Source organism: Pseudorca crassidens, chromosome 1, assembly GCF_039906515.1.
Source record: "Pseudorca crassidens isolate mPseCra1 chromosome 1, mPseCra1.hap1, whole genome shotgun sequence".
In the NCBI taxonomy this organism is placed as follows: Eukaryota; Metazoa; Chordata; class Mammalia; order Artiodactyla; family Delphinidae; genus Pseudorca; species Pseudorca crassidens.
The window spans coordinates 66,547,801-66,563,492 of NC_090296.1; the positions used below are offsets into that span (position 1 = coordinate 66,547,801).

General features: G+C 38.2%; 1 protein-coding gene across 5 annotated transcripts in view; it reads right to left on the reverse strand.

The window, feature by feature from the left end:
- Positions 1-15,692, reverse strand: part of AKAP6 (A-kinase anchoring protein 6) — a 594,710-nt gene that overhangs the window by 425,347 nt on the left and 153,671 nt on the right. Inside the window, exon 1 of one of the 5 annotated variants that reach the window (XM_067737948.1) lies at positions 5,318-5,757. The exons of the other annotated variants lie outside the window; for them this stretch is intronic. The gene's annotated coding sequence lies outside the window, so the exon portion shown is untranslated. Of the gene's footprint in view, positions 1-5,317; positions 5,758-15,692 lie in introns of those variants that run through there. 5 annotated transcript variants of the gene reach the window in all.

The window sequence follows — 15,692 nt, forward strand, 5'->3', positions numbered from 1 at the left end:
GGGCATCTTTTCATATGTTTATTTGCCACCTGTATATTTTCTTTTGTGACATGTCTGTTCAAGTCTTTTGTCCATTTTTAAATTGGGTTATTCATTTCTTTTTTTTTTTTAACATCTTTATTGGAGTATAATTGCTTTACAATGGTGTGTTAGTTTCTGCTTTATAACAAAGTGAATCAGTTATACATATACATATGTTCCCATATCTCTTCCCTCTTGCGTCTCCCTCCCTCCCACCCTCCCTATCCCACCCCTCTAGTTGGTCACAAAGTACCGAGCTGATCTCCCTGTGCTATGCGGCTACTTCCCACTAGCTAACTATTTTACGTTTGGTAGTGTATATATGTCCATGCCACTCTCTCACTTTGTCACTCATTTCTTATTGTTGAGTTTTAAGAGTTCTTTGTATATTTTAGATAACAGTCCTTTATCAGAAATGTCTTTTGTGAATATTTTTCCTAGACTGTAGTTTATCTTCTCATTCTCTTGACAGTGTCTCTTGTAGAGCAGAAGTTTTTAATTATAATAAAGTCCAGCTTATCAATTCTTTCATGAATTGTACCTTCAGTGTTGCATCTAAAAAATCATCCCCTTACCCAAGGTCATTTAGGTTTTCTCCTATGCTACCTTCTAGGAGTTTTATAGTTTCACATTTTATTTTTAGGTCTATGATCTTTTTTAGTTTATTCTGAGTTGCACCAGAAGCCACCTCTCAGGTCTATGATCCATTTTTGAGTTAACCTTTGTGAAAAGCGTAAGTTCTGTGTTTAGATTCATTTTTTTTTGCATGTGGATGTCCAGTTGTTTCAGCACCATTTGTTGAAAAGAATATCTTTGCTCCATTGTATTGCCTTTGTTCCTTTGTCAAAGATCAGTTGACTATATTTGTGTGGGTCTGTTTCTGGACTCTCTATCTGTTCCATTGATCCATTTGTCTGTTCTTTCACCAATACCACACTGTCCTGATTACAGTAGGTCTTTTTAGTAAGTCTTGAAGTCAGGTAGTGTCAGTTCTCTTTTGTTCTTCTCCTTCAATATTGTTTTGGCTATTCTGGGTCTTTTGTCTCTCCATATGAACTTTAGAATCAGTTTTTTAATATCTAGAAAATAACTTGCTGGGATTCTGATTGGGACTGCACTGTATATAGAGATCAAGTTGGGAAGAACTGACATCTTGACAAAATTGGGTCTTCCTATCCATGTATATGGGACCTCTCCATTTATTTAGTTCTTCTTTGTTCTCATACAGATCTTGTACATATTTTGTTAGAGTTATGTGTAATAATTTCATTTGGGGGGTGCTTAATATAAACAACATTGTATTTTTATTTTCAAATTCCACTTGTTCACTGCTGGTATATAAGGAATTTATGGACATTTGTATATTAATCTTGTATTTTGCAACCTTGCTATAATCACTTATTAGCTCCAAGAAATCATTTCAGATTTTCTACATAGACAATCATAGTACCCACGAACAAAGACTACTTTATTTCTTACTTCCCTTTCAGCATGCCTCTTCTATCCTTTTCTTGCGTTATTGCATTAGCTAGGACTTCTACTACAATGTTGAAAAGGAGTGATAAAGGGAGACATCCTTGTCTTGTTCCTGATCTTAGCAGGAAGGCTTCTAGTCCATCACCACTACGATGTGGGTATAGGTTTTTTGTAGATTTTCTTTATCAAATTGAGGAAGTTCCCCTCTATTCCTAGTTCACCAAGAGTTTTTAATATCATAAATGAGTGTTGCATTTTGTTAAATACTTTTTCTGCATCTATTAATATGATCATCTATTAAGAAAAATCATATGATATGATTTTTCTTCTTTAGCCTGTTAGTGTGATGGACTACATTAATTGATTTTCAAATGTTGAACCAGCCATGCATACCTGAGATAAATCCCGTTTGGTCATGGTGTATAATCCTTCTTATATATTGTTGGATTCAACTTGCTACCATTTTGTTTTGCATTGAATTTTGATATAGAAATGTACTTTTCTACTCTAAAAGTGTGGAAACTACATTAAAAAACAATGAATAAAATAGAAAAGAAAGAAATACCAGCCCAAATCCTACCATCTAAACAAATCAATGTTTTATCATTTCCCCGTATAGCCTTCTGGTATTTTTTATTGGTTTTACATAATTTCTAATAATTATTATAATGATAATGATAAAATTTCTATATCTGGTTCAAAAATTAAAAGGCACCATGAAAGCTACAAATGACAGTTAAAGGAAACTATATTTTTTTTATAGTTGTTAGAACAAACTATGATTTTTGGATACCTAGTTTGTTGTTAATCTGAAAAGAGGACAATATATATCAGACAGTCTAGTCTCCGTTTATATTTGTTTTAAATACTAGATAGACCTTAGTGTTTTTATTTCACCTTTACCTCTGATAAAATTTTTTTAAATGAGAAAGAAAAACAGCTGAGTGACATCCTAAAGATAGTAATTTTTATATGTCTTATCAATCTCTTAAAACTGTGGTTTTGATTCATCATTAAGGTTACCCCACGCTCCAGAATGTAATGCTGAACATTGCTACAGTGAAAAGTTTTATTCCAGGCCACTACTGTGAATTAACAACACATCCAGGTGACAAATCAAGAGGTGTACAGAAAAACCATCTGTTATTCTTGCTTCTTAGTTAACAGACTCAGTACAAAGCATATTTCTAAATGAAAAAAACTATGTATACCCACATATTTTATTTTCAGCAATACATTAATGTCACATCTGATATGAGGAGACTTTTTAAGAAATGAGTTTTAATCTCCATAATTTCTCAAATCTATCTACACAATGAAATACAAGGCAATCATTTTAAAGGGCGGTAAATATCTAAATTCTCTGATGTAAAATGATGTCCATGACACATTGTTGAGTTAAATATGCAGATGACAGGAGACTTGCACTTTGGGCAATGAGGGATTGGCAGAGCTCGGAATCACTTTCCCAGCATACATAACAAGAAAACTGGATAAAATATATAAGACAACTGTTCTCATCAGGGCTGGGACTAGAGTGAGGCAGGAAAGATGCTTAAGGTTCAAAATTTAAGGAGGCACTTTCATGGCCCTGAGAGTACCTTCTTAAATTCTGTACCCTTGGTACCCTTCCTCAATCTCATCTCAGCCCTGGTTTTTAGCCATTGGCCTGCAAGCATCAACATGACTCTGCCTCTTGGAAAAAGGGAAATAAATGATAATCAGCCCTACCGCAAGCCCAGATTTCTGCCTGGGGGCAAATTCCAGACCATACTGCAGGGAGAGGGAACCCAAAGAGAGCTGATGGTCTCTCACTGAATCAAGGAGACAGAAATGGGGGTTTGGAGAGGACATGGCAGCTTAAATTGGTAGCGCAGAATACAAAAGAAGAGAAAACTACAAGGAGAAAGAGCTCCAGAAATATGAATAGGAACTCCCTGAGTTTTTAGTTGAATGCAGTCTGTGTATGCATAGGATGAAACCCCACAAGGTCAGTCAACTTCCTAGGAAACAGCAATTAAAGAGAGATGTAAGCTGAACAATTCCCAAAGCTCACATAGAACTGCGAATTATTCTATCTTCCACTAGCCAGAGTACAGAAACTTTCTTGAATATGCAGGGCATTCAGAAGATTCCATAAGAGTCATACCCTGGTAATAGGACTAAACTACCTATTTGGTAAAGGCTGTTCTAGACCAGCACTATAATAGCTTATGAATAAAACTCTAAAATGTTGAAATGATTTGCAAATCCTCTAACTTCTTCTAGAAAAAGTTCAACACTCTTTAAAGAATACAAAAAAATCCAGCACACACAACATAAATTTCATAATGACTGGAACACAATCAAAAATAATGACATCATGAAAATTTTCTCTCTCTTACAGAAAATATATACCCACAAATCCCAAATACTCAATGAACTCCAAGCAGTATAAACACAAAGGCACATCATAATCAAATTGCTGAAAATCCATGTATACATGGATTTTAACAATAATCTTAAAATCAATCAGAGGAAAGAAAGATACTTTATATAATAAGAAACAAAAAATGATCATAGGTTTCTTATAAGAAATCTGCAAGGCAGAAGACAGCTAAATAACACTTTTAGTGTGTAAAAGAACATCGTCAACCCAGAATTCTACAACCAGTGAAAATATCTTTCAAAAATAAAAATATTTTACTGGTATTAAAAAAATTTTTTAGACAAATAAAAGCTGAGAAAATTTATCACCAGCAAACTTGTACTATAGGAAATGTTAAAGGAAGTTCTTTAGGTGAACGGTAAATAACTCAATAGAAATATGGATCTATACAAAGAAACAGAGTATTAAAAATAGCAAATATGTGTGTATATATATGTGTATATATATATACACATATATAGAAGATATTTTTCCCATTTAAAAACGTCTTTAAGAAATAATTGACTGCTTAAAGAAAAATAATAACAATGTATTTGGGGATTTACAACATATACAGAAGCAACATGTATAAGAACAATAGCATAAAGGTCAGAGGGGAGAAACTGAAGGTTGTTAGAATCTTACATTACACATTAACTACTATAATATTTTTTGAAGATAAACTGTGGTAAGTTAAAGATGTATATTATAAACTTTAGAGCAATAAAGCAGTATAGCAAACATAGAAGAGATAAATAGAGGTGGTAAAACAAATATTCACTCCTAAATAACATTAAATAATAATATTAAAATAATAAATACTCTACCCAAAAGAAGGCAGGAAAATAGGGAAAAGGTAACAAAGGATAGAACATAGACTTATCATGGTGATCATTTCATAATGCACACAAATGTCAAATCACTACACAGTACACCTGAAACTAACAATACTGTATATCAACTATATTTCAATTTAAAAAAAGAATAATTAGAGCAAATAGAAAAATAAATACGGGAGACCTTCAAGATGGGGGGAGGACTGAGACGTGGAGATCACCTTCCTCCTCACAAATACATCAGAAATACATCTACATGTGGAACAGCTCCTACAGAACACCTACTGAATGCTGGCAGAAGACCTCAAACTTCCCAAAAGGCAAGAAACTCCCCATGTACCTGAGTAGGGCAAAAGAAAAAACAGAGACAAAATAATAGGGACAGGACCTGCACGTATGGGAGGGAGCTGTGAAAGAGGAAAAGTTTCCACATGCTAGGAAGCCCCTTCACTGGCGGAGATAGGGGGATGGGGTGGGGGAGAAGCTTAGAAGCCACGGAGGAGAGCGCAGCAGCAGGGGTACAGAGGGCAAAGCAGAGAGATTCCCGCACGGAGGATCGGTGACGACCAGCACTCACCAGCCCGAGAGGCTTGTCTGCTCAGCCGCCGGGAAGGATGGGGGCTGGGATCTGAGGCTCAGGCTTCGGAGGTCAGACACCAGGGAGAGGACTGGGGTTGGGCGCGTGAACACAGCCTAAAGGGGGCTAGTGCACCACAGCTAGCCGGGAGGGAGTCCGGGAAAAAGTCTGGACCTGCCTGAGAGGCAAGAGAACATTGTTTCCAGGTGCCAAGGAGAGGGGATTCAGAGCACCGCCTAAACAAGCTCCAGAGATGGGAGCGAGCCGCGGCTATCAACATGGAAACCAGAGACGGGCGTGAAACGCTAAAGCTGCTGCTGCAGCCACCAAGAAGCCTGTGTGCGAGCACAGGTCGCTATCCACACCTCCCCTCCTGGGAGCCTGTGCAGCACGCCACTGCCAGGGTCCCGGGATCCAGGGACAACTTCCCCGGAAGAACACACGGTGCGGCTCAGGTTGTTGCACTGTCATGCCAGCCTCCGCAGGCTTGCCCCGCATCTGTACCCCTCCCTCCCCCGGCCTGAGTGAGCCAGAGCCCCCTAATCAGCTGCTCCTTTAACCCCGTCCTGTCTGAGCGAAGAACAGACGCCCTCAGGCGACGTACATGCAGAGGCGGGGCCAAATCCAAAGCTGAACCCCAGGAGCTGTGCGAACAAAGAAGAAAAAGGGAAATCTCTCCCAGCAGCCTCAGGAGCAGCGGATTAAATCCCCACAATCAACTTGATGTATCCTGCATCTGTGGAATAACTGAATAGACGATGAATCATCCCAAACTGAGATGGTGGACTTTGGGAGAAACAATATATATATTTTTTCCTTTTTCTCGTTTTATGAGTGTGTATGTATATGCTTCCTTGTGTGATTTTGTCTGTATAGCTTTGCTTTTACCATTAGTCCTAGGGTTCTGTCTGTCAATTTGTTTGGTTTTTTTTTTTTTAGTATAGTTAGTTTTTAGTGCTAGTTATCATTGGTGGATTTCTTCGTTTATCTCTCCTTTTTTTTCTTTTTTTATTATTTAAAGTTTTTTCATTATTAATTTTTTTTTATTTTTTACTTTTTATTTTAATAACTTTATTTTCTTTTATCTTTTACTTTCTTTCTTTCTTTCTTTTTCTCTCCCTTCTCTTCTGAGCCGTGTGGCTGAGAGGGTCTTGGTGCTCCAGCCGGGTTTCAGGCCTGTGCCTCTGAGGTGGGAGAGGCAAGTTCAGGACACTGGTCTACCAGAGACCTCCCGGCTCCAGGTAATATTAAATGGCGAAAGCTCTCCCAGAGATCTCCATCTCAACGCTAAGACCCAGCTCCACTCAATGACTAGCAAGCTACAGTGCTGAACACCCTATGCCAAACAACTAGAAAGACAGGAACATAACCCCACCCATTAGCAGAGAGGCTGCCAAAACTCATAATAAGGTCACAGACACCCCCAAAACACACCATTGGATGTGATCCTGCCCACCAGAAAGACAAGATCCAGCCTCATCCACCAGAACACAGGCACTAGTCCCCACCACCAGGAAGCCTGCACAACCCACGGAACCAACCTTAGCCACTGGGGTCAAACAACAAAAGCAACGGGAACTATGAACCTGCAGCCTGCAAAAAGGAGACCCCAAACACAGTAAGTTAAGCAAAATGAGAACACAGAGAAACACACAGCAGATGAACGAGCACGGTAAAAACCCACCAGACCAAACAAGAGAAGAGGAAATAGGCAGTCTACCTGAAAAAGAATTCAGAATAATGATAGTAAAGATGATACAAAATCTTGGAAATAAAATAGAGAAAATGCAAGAAACGTTTAACAAGGACCTAGAAGAGCTAAAGATAAAACAAACAATGCTGAACAACACAATACATGAAATTAAAAATTCTCTAGAAAGAATCAATAGCAGAATAACTGAGGCAGAAAAACGGAGAAGTGACCTGGAAGATAAAACAGTGGAAATAACTATCGCAGAGCAGAATAAAGAAAAAAGAAGGAAAAGAAATGAGGACAGTCTCAGAGACCTCTGGAAAAACATTAAACGCACCGACATTCAAATTATAGGAGTCCCAGAAGAAAAAGAAAGGGTCTGAGAAAATATTTGAAGAGAGTATAGTTGAAAACATCCCTAATATGGGAAAGGAAATAGTTAGTCAAGTCCAGGAGGCACAGAGAGTCCCATACAGGATAAATCCAAGGAGAAACATGCCAAGACACATATTAATCACACTATCAAAAATTAAATACAAAGAAAAAATATTAAAAGCAGCAAGGGAAAAACAACAAATAACATACAAGGGAATCCCCATAAAGCTAACAGCTGATATTTCAGCAGAAACTCTTCAAGCCAGAAGGGAGTGGCAGGACATATTTAAAGTGATGAAAGGGAAGAACCTACAACCAAGATTACTCTACCCAGCAAGGATCTCATTCAGATTTGATGGAGAAATTAAAACCTTTACAGACAAGCAAAAGCTGAGAGTTCAGTACCACCAAACCAGCTTTACAACAAATGCTAAAGGAACTTCTCTAGGCAAGAAACACAAGATAAGGAAAAGACCTACAGTAACAAACCCAAAACAATTAAGAAAATGGGAATAGGAACATACATATCGATAATTACCTTAAATGTAAATGGATTAAATGCTCCCACCAAAAGACACAGACTGGCTGAATGGATACAAAAACAAGACCCATATATATGCTGTCTACAAGAGACCCACTTCAGACCTAGGGACACATACAGACTGAAAGTGAGGGGATGGAAAAAGATATTCCATGTAAACGTAAATCAAAAGAAAGCTGGAGTAGCAATTCTCATATAAGACAAAATGAACTTTAAAATAAAGACTATTACAAGAGACAAAGAAGGACACTAAAGAGTGATCAAGGGATCAAACTAGGAAGAAGATATAATGATTGTAGATATTTATGCAGCCAACATAGGAGCACCTCAATACATAAGGCACATACTAACAGCCATAAAAGGGGAAATTGACAGCAACACAATAATAGTAGGGGAATTTAACACCCCACTTTCACCAATGGACAGATCATACAAAATGAAAATAAATAAGGAAACACAAGCTTTAAATGACACATTGAACAAGATGGACTTTACTGATATTGATAGGACATTCCATCCAAAAACAACAGAATACACTTTCATCTCAAGTGCTCATGGAACATTCTCCAGGAAAGATCATATCTTGGGTCACAAATCAAGTCTTGGTAAATTTAAGAAAATTGAAATTGTATCAAATATCTTTTCCGAGCACAACGCTATAGACTAGATATTAGTTACAGGGAAAAAAACTGTAAAAAATACAAATACATGGAGGCTAAACAGTACACTACTTAATAACCAAGAGATCACTGAAGAAATCAAAAAGGAAATCAAAAAATACCTAGAAACAAATGACAATGAAAACACGACGAACCAAAACCTATGGAATGCAGCAAAAGCAGTTCTAAGAGGGAAGTGTATAGCTATACAATCCTACCTCAAGAAACAAGAAATGTCTCAAATAAACAACCTAACCTTACACCTAAAGCAATTAGAGAAAGAAGAAGAAAAAACCCCAAAGTTAGCGGAAGGAAAGAAAGCATAAAGATCAGATCAGAAATAAATGAAAAAGAAATGAAGGGAACAATAGCAAAGATCAATAAAACTAAAAGCTGGTTCTTTGAGAAGATAAACAAAATTGATAAACCATTAGCCAGAATCATCAAGAAAAAAACGGAGAAGACTCAGATCAAGAGAATTAGAAATGAAAAAGGAAAAGTAACAACTGACACTGCAGAAATACAAAGGAACATGAGAGATTACTACAAGCAACTATATGCCAATAAAATGGACAACTTGGAAGAAATGGACAAATTCTTAGAAAAGCACAAGCTTCCAGTACTGAACCAGGAAGAAACAGAAAATATAAACAGACCAAAAACAAGCACTGAAATTGAGACTGTGATTAAAAATTTCCAACGATCAAAAGCCCAGGACCAGATGGCTTCACAGGCGAATTCTATCAAACATTTAGAGAAGAGCTAACACCTATCATTCTCAAACTCTTCCAAAATATAGCAGAGGGAGGAACACTCCCAAACTCATGCTACGAGGCCACCATCACCCTGATACCAATACCAAACAAAGATGTCACGAAGAAAGAAAACTACAGGCCAATATCACTGATGAACATAGATGCAAAAATCCTCAACAAAATACTAGCAAACAGAATACAGCAGCACATTAGAAGGATCATACAGCATGATCAAGTGGGGTTTATCCCAGGAATGCAAGGATTCTTCAATATACACAAATCCATCAATGTGATACACCATATTAACAAACTGAAGGAGAAGAACCATATGATCATCTCAACAGATGCAGAAAAAGCTTGTGACAAAATTCAACACCCATTTATGATAAAAACCCTCCAGAAAGTAGGCATAGAGGGAACTAACCTCAACATAATAAAGGCCATATATGACAAACCCACAGCCAACATCGTCCTCAATGGTGAAAAACTGAAATCATTTCCACTAAGATCAGGTACAAGAGAAGGTTGCCCACTCTCACCACTATTATTCAACATAGTTTTGGAAGTTTTAGCCACAGCAATCAGAGATGAAAAGGAATCCAAATCGGAAAAGAAGAAGTAAAGCTGTCACTGTTTGCAGATAATATGATACTATAGATAGAAAATCCTAAAGACACTACCAGAAAACTACTAGTGCTAATCAATGAATTTGGTGATGTAGCAGGATACAAAATTAATGCACAGAAATCTCTTGCATTCCTATACACTAATGATGAAAAATCTGAAAGTGAAATTAAGGAAAAAGTCCTATTTACCATTACAACAAAAAGAATAAAATAGCTGGGAATAAACCTACCTAAGGAGACAGAAGACCTGTATGCAGAAAACTATAAGACACTGAGGAAAGAAATTAAAGTTGATACAAACAGATGGAGAGATATACCATGTTCTTGGACTGGAAGAATCAACATTGTGAAATGACTATACTACCCAAAGCAACCTACACATTCAATGCAGTTCCTACCAAACTACCAATGGCATTTTTCACAGGACTAGAACAAAAAAAATCACAATTTGTATGGAAACACAAAAGACCCCGAATAGCGAAAGCAATCTTGAGAAAGAAAAATTGAACTGGAGGAATCAGGTTCCCTGATTTCAGACTATACTACAAAGCTACATTAATCAAGACAGTATGGTACTGGCAAAAAAACGGAAATATAGATCAATGGAACAGTATAGAAAGCCCAAAGATAAACCCACGCACATATGGTCACCTTATTTTTGATAAAGGAGGCAAGAATATACAATGGAGAAAAGACAGCCTCTTCAATAAGTGGTGTGGGAAAACTGGACAGCTACATGTAAAAGAATGAATTTAGAACACTCCCTAACACCATGCACAAAAATAACCTCAAAATGGATTAAAGACCTAAATGTAAGGCCAGACACTATAAAACTCTTAGAGGAAAACATAGGCAGAACACTCTATGACATAAATAACAGCAAGATCCTTTCTCACCCACCCCCTAGAGAAATGCAAACAAAAACAAAAATAAACAAATGGGACCTAATGAAACTTAAAACCTTTTGCACAGCAAAGGAAAACGTAAACAAGACGAAAAGACAACCCTCAGAATGCGAGAAAATATTTGCAAAAGTAGCAACTGACAAAGGATTAATCTCCAAAATTTACAAGCAGCTCATGCAGATCAATATCAAAAAAACAAGCAACCCAATCCAAAAATGGGCAGAAGACCTAAATCGAAGTTTCTCCAAAGAAGATATACAGATTGCCAGCAAACGCATGAAAGATGTATATATATGTATAGTTGGTTCACTTTGTTATAAAGCAGAAATTAACACACCATTGTGAAGCAATTATACTCCAATAAAGATGTTTAAAAAGAAAAAAAATTCGGGCTTCCCTGGTGGCTCAGTGGTTGAGAGTCCGCCTGCCGATGCAGGGGACATGGGTTCGTGCCCTGGTCCGGGAAGATCCCAGATGCCGTGGAGCGGCTGGGCCCGTGAGCATGGCTGCTGAGCCTGCGCGTCCGGAGCCTGTGCTCTGCAACGGGAGAGGCCACAGCAGTGAGAGGCCCGTGTATCGCAAAAAAAAAAAAAAAAAAAAAAAATTTTTAAATCTTGTTTCAAACTGAAAAATATAAAAACAAGTATGAAGATAGAAACCTTAAATACAACCATATTAATAATTACAGTGAATATAAATTGGTGAAGCATTCCAATTAAAAGTCAAAGATTAAAAACCAAGACCCAACTACATAATGTCAAAATAAAACATAGAAACAGGCTAAAATCAAAAGAATGGAAAAGATATACCACAAGAAATTAATAGAGTCTATTTCAATATCAAAGTGGACTTCAGAACAAGGAATAATGCCAAGGAGCAAAAGGGACTATGATAATGAAAAAGGAGTCAATTCACGAAGATGATATAACAATTCTGTACAATTTCAAACTCCTAACAGAGTTTCAATTTATGAGAAGCCAAAATTGATGGAATTAAATGGAGAAATATCTTCTTTTATAAAGTGTCCTTTCTTTGCCCATTTTTATTGGGTTGTTTGTTTTCTTATTATTGAATTGTAAGAGTTTTTTATATTTATCAAAACTCACTGAACTGTATATTTTAAATGAATGTATTTTATTTATGTAAATTATGCTTCAATAAAGTTGATTTTAAAAAAAAAAAGTAAAGTTTAAGTTTGAAAAAGGATTTTCACCTGTCTCTTCAATCCGTAGATTCAATAAAAATGATTTAAAACATTAAAAAAGCAAACTACAAAACAAGATGTACAGTCTGATCACATTTGTATAAAAATAAATGTGTGTGTTTGTAAATGTAAATATGCATAGACAGATGCCAGGAAGAACTTTCCGCAAATATTTACATAGGTTGTTCTTAGGTCTGTAACATGGGTGCATTTTACTTTGTGAATCATACTTTTGCTGGTGTCAATCAATGACAACATCCCCATTAAAGTGTGTGGAAGCTGCTGCCCTAAAAATATAACTGCCCTAAAAATCTACATACAGCTGGCAAGCAAAGGACTAACACTAGTTGAGACTGGAGAGTCACAATGATAAATCTCAGGCACCACCAGCATTTCCTTTCTCTGCAGTTCCTTCAACCACCCTCATCGAGATGCCTGGTGTTCTCCAGCTCTCTCTCTCCCATTAGCCAGACGAGTCAAGATATGAAAGATATCAGCCATGTTCACTTACCATTCCTTTGGTCAACCCAAAGGTCTCTTCTCTGCAGAAGATAGTATCTCTTCTCACCAGAGTCCTCCGCTTGACTAAGACTCTACCCTGCTCCATCACAGGATGCCTGAGGGAGCCTCCCTCCCTCAAAATCTTCACCTCAGTCTTGTTCCTACTGCAGAACAGGGCAGTCTCTCCTGCCTTCGCTTCCAGCTCAATTCCAACCAATCCTTTTTTTTTCTGTAGGCTCTCAGGTATTGTAAGTTTTCTGGCATTTTATGTATGCACACCTGTCCGGGGTGCAGCAGAAAGCCCTCAGAATACCAGTCAGCAGAATTGTGTCTAGTCCCTGCTCTGCCTCTGATCAGCTGGTGAGCTCTGGCAAAGTCTCTTAGCATCATTATACTTCAGTTTCTGATTCTGGGAAATGAAAAGCTAAACTGAGATCTTTTCCAGCTCTGATGCTAGAATTCTAGAGAGATTTTCTGCTCTTTAATGACATTCTGGAATATAGCCAAATTCCTCCTGTGGTATATCTTAAAGTCTAGCATATATATTTCTGTCTTTAAAAATGCAGTTGAAATGCAACACCTTCATTTTCAGTGACATTGTTGAATTATGGGGCCAACTCCCCAATTATATATGAATGTAATCCAGCAGAAGGTGAAACCTTCAAATAAATATTCTCTCTCAATCTCTCCCCCAGCCCCATACCCTTGCCCTCATCCTGCCCACCCCCACGCTTCTCCTTTCTACCTCTCCTTCCTCTCTCTCCCTCTCTTGCACACTCACAGACGGCATGAGCAGAGCAACACAGCTGACGATCAGAAAGCTAGTAAACTTGCTGAGCTATATTTGGGCATGAGATTCATGATGAAGTCTTTCAGGCATGAATACTAATTTATGCTGATTAAGCTCACCCAGAAATGGGTTAAAAGTAATCTCCACCCCCATCAGGTGATTCCCGTCAGCAATATATGGACACTTGCTGCTTGTAGCCCAGAGAGGTGGTGAGTTCTGTGTAGTGAAGAAGGCTTTAGGTCAGAATCCATGCAGAAGTTGCTTCCCTGTTGATACAGCTTCCTTCCCATACAAAACAAAGCTGGTGCACACTCCCACAGCCACCACAGACAGTGGACCCCATCAAGCATCTACCAAGGGCCTGCTCTGGATGTGCCCTGGTAAGTGCCACTTGAATCCTGCCATGCTTTTCTTCTGAGATGAGATAATAAAGCTGGAGCATTGAGAACATCATGCCATTGATCACAAGGCACAGTACAATTTCCTACATTGAGGTTACCTATAACATTTAGTCAGCACTTACAATGTGCTGGGTATTACACTGAACACTTTTCATGAAGTAGCTCATTTAATCCTTCCTATAACCCTAGAAACAGAAATAATTATTATCCCCAAATTACAAATGAGGAAACTAGGCCACCAAGAGAATATGCAACCTTCCCAAAGCTCATACAGTAGTACATGGTGGGACAAGGACCTGAATCTGTGATGTCTGACTCTGCAGCTGGTGCAGAGATGTCCGTACCTCAGAGCCTCCCTCTGAAACCCTTACTCTCAGACACAGGCATAGACTCCAGGCAGAATTCCAGAGACAAATTCCCAGCTGATGGCTTAGTTGGTGAGAAGAATGGAAAGCACTGGTATCAGCAGAGCAGAAGTGAAGCAGCAAAAAGTGGGAAGAGCAGCAAAAAGCAAAGAACGGAAGGGAAATGAATGTTTGTTGAGGACCTGCTGGGCAACTCACAATCTTGTGAGGTATGTGTTAGTAATCCTCTTTTCACAGATGAGGATACTGAGGCCCAGAGGGTTAAATAACACACCAAAAGGTAAGTTAGGACTCTGCTGAGCTGCAGATGAGCAGGCAGAAATTTCATCCACCTAGGGAAAGAAGGGAGGAGATGAGATCCCACAGCAAGCAGGACCATAGACGCTGGGCAGGTAAGGGTGTGGAGGCAGAGGCTGGGGAAAGAGAGTGATTAGAAAGCAGCGAGAGAAGAACTTGAAGTGCCTTGGCTAGACATGCCATTGGAGGATGGTCTGGGCCAGATGAGGTAAGTTAGAAAGGAGGGAGGGACGATGAAGTAGAGACCTCAAAGAGAAGGTTACCGGGGGTGGGGGGCGGAACTAGGGGAACAACCTCCTCTTCTCTTGGACTCGCTCCGCCCTCCCAGCCTTTTCTCTAATGCAGGCTGTGCTCTGCCCCCAGATCACTCTTACCTATTTTCCCTCTCCTTTAATTGCCCAAACAATGAAACTGAAACAGACTTCTACTTTATATATTTATTTAATAAAGTCAGATGCTCTCACTCAATTGTTAAATTAGTTAGACAATTTTCTATCTCTACCATTGCTCAGAAACATCGCTGAAATTAAAACCAAATTTCTCCAAGTAAGGGGACCTTATTTATATTTTCTACATTTCTTTAAAAGAAAAAAAGGTTTCTCATTTTTACCATAAGTTAGGTACTTTGGCTGGATGTTTCTCCCACTGTACTATCATTTTTTTTTAAATAAGATTTTGAGGATTTGTGTGTTTGATTTATAGGTCTTGCTGAAAACACCAAGAAAAAACTCTCTCACTAGAGGCTCTTAGCTGAAATCTTCTCAGAAATCTTGAGAGTGGAAACTCTGAAGCAGATGACTTCTCTCTATACCTGACTAAAAGTGGTTTTAATGATAGGGGCTTACTTTTCTCATGTAACAAGGACTCCAGCAACAGGTTATTCTGGAGATGGTACAAGGGTTTAAGGACATCCCTATGGACTGGAACTTTCTGTCCTTCTGCTGGACCATCCTCAGTGTATGGGCACTGTCTTCCCTTCTAAGAGATTAAAAAAAATTATATATTCTCTAACATATGCCTCCTGAAGAATCTGTTTAAATGTTTTATTATTTTAATGTCTGAACCAGCATCTCCAATAGCATAAAATAACTTCAAGCCCAAATGTAGGTGAAAAAGACTTCTCAGAATCTTCACTCACCAAGTATTTATTGATTTGTACCTGATCTGAGGTAGGCATTGGGATGAGAATTGACAGAGAAACAAATTATAAACTGCACTCTCCAGGAACTTTCATTCTGGTGCAGGAGACACATAAAAACAGAT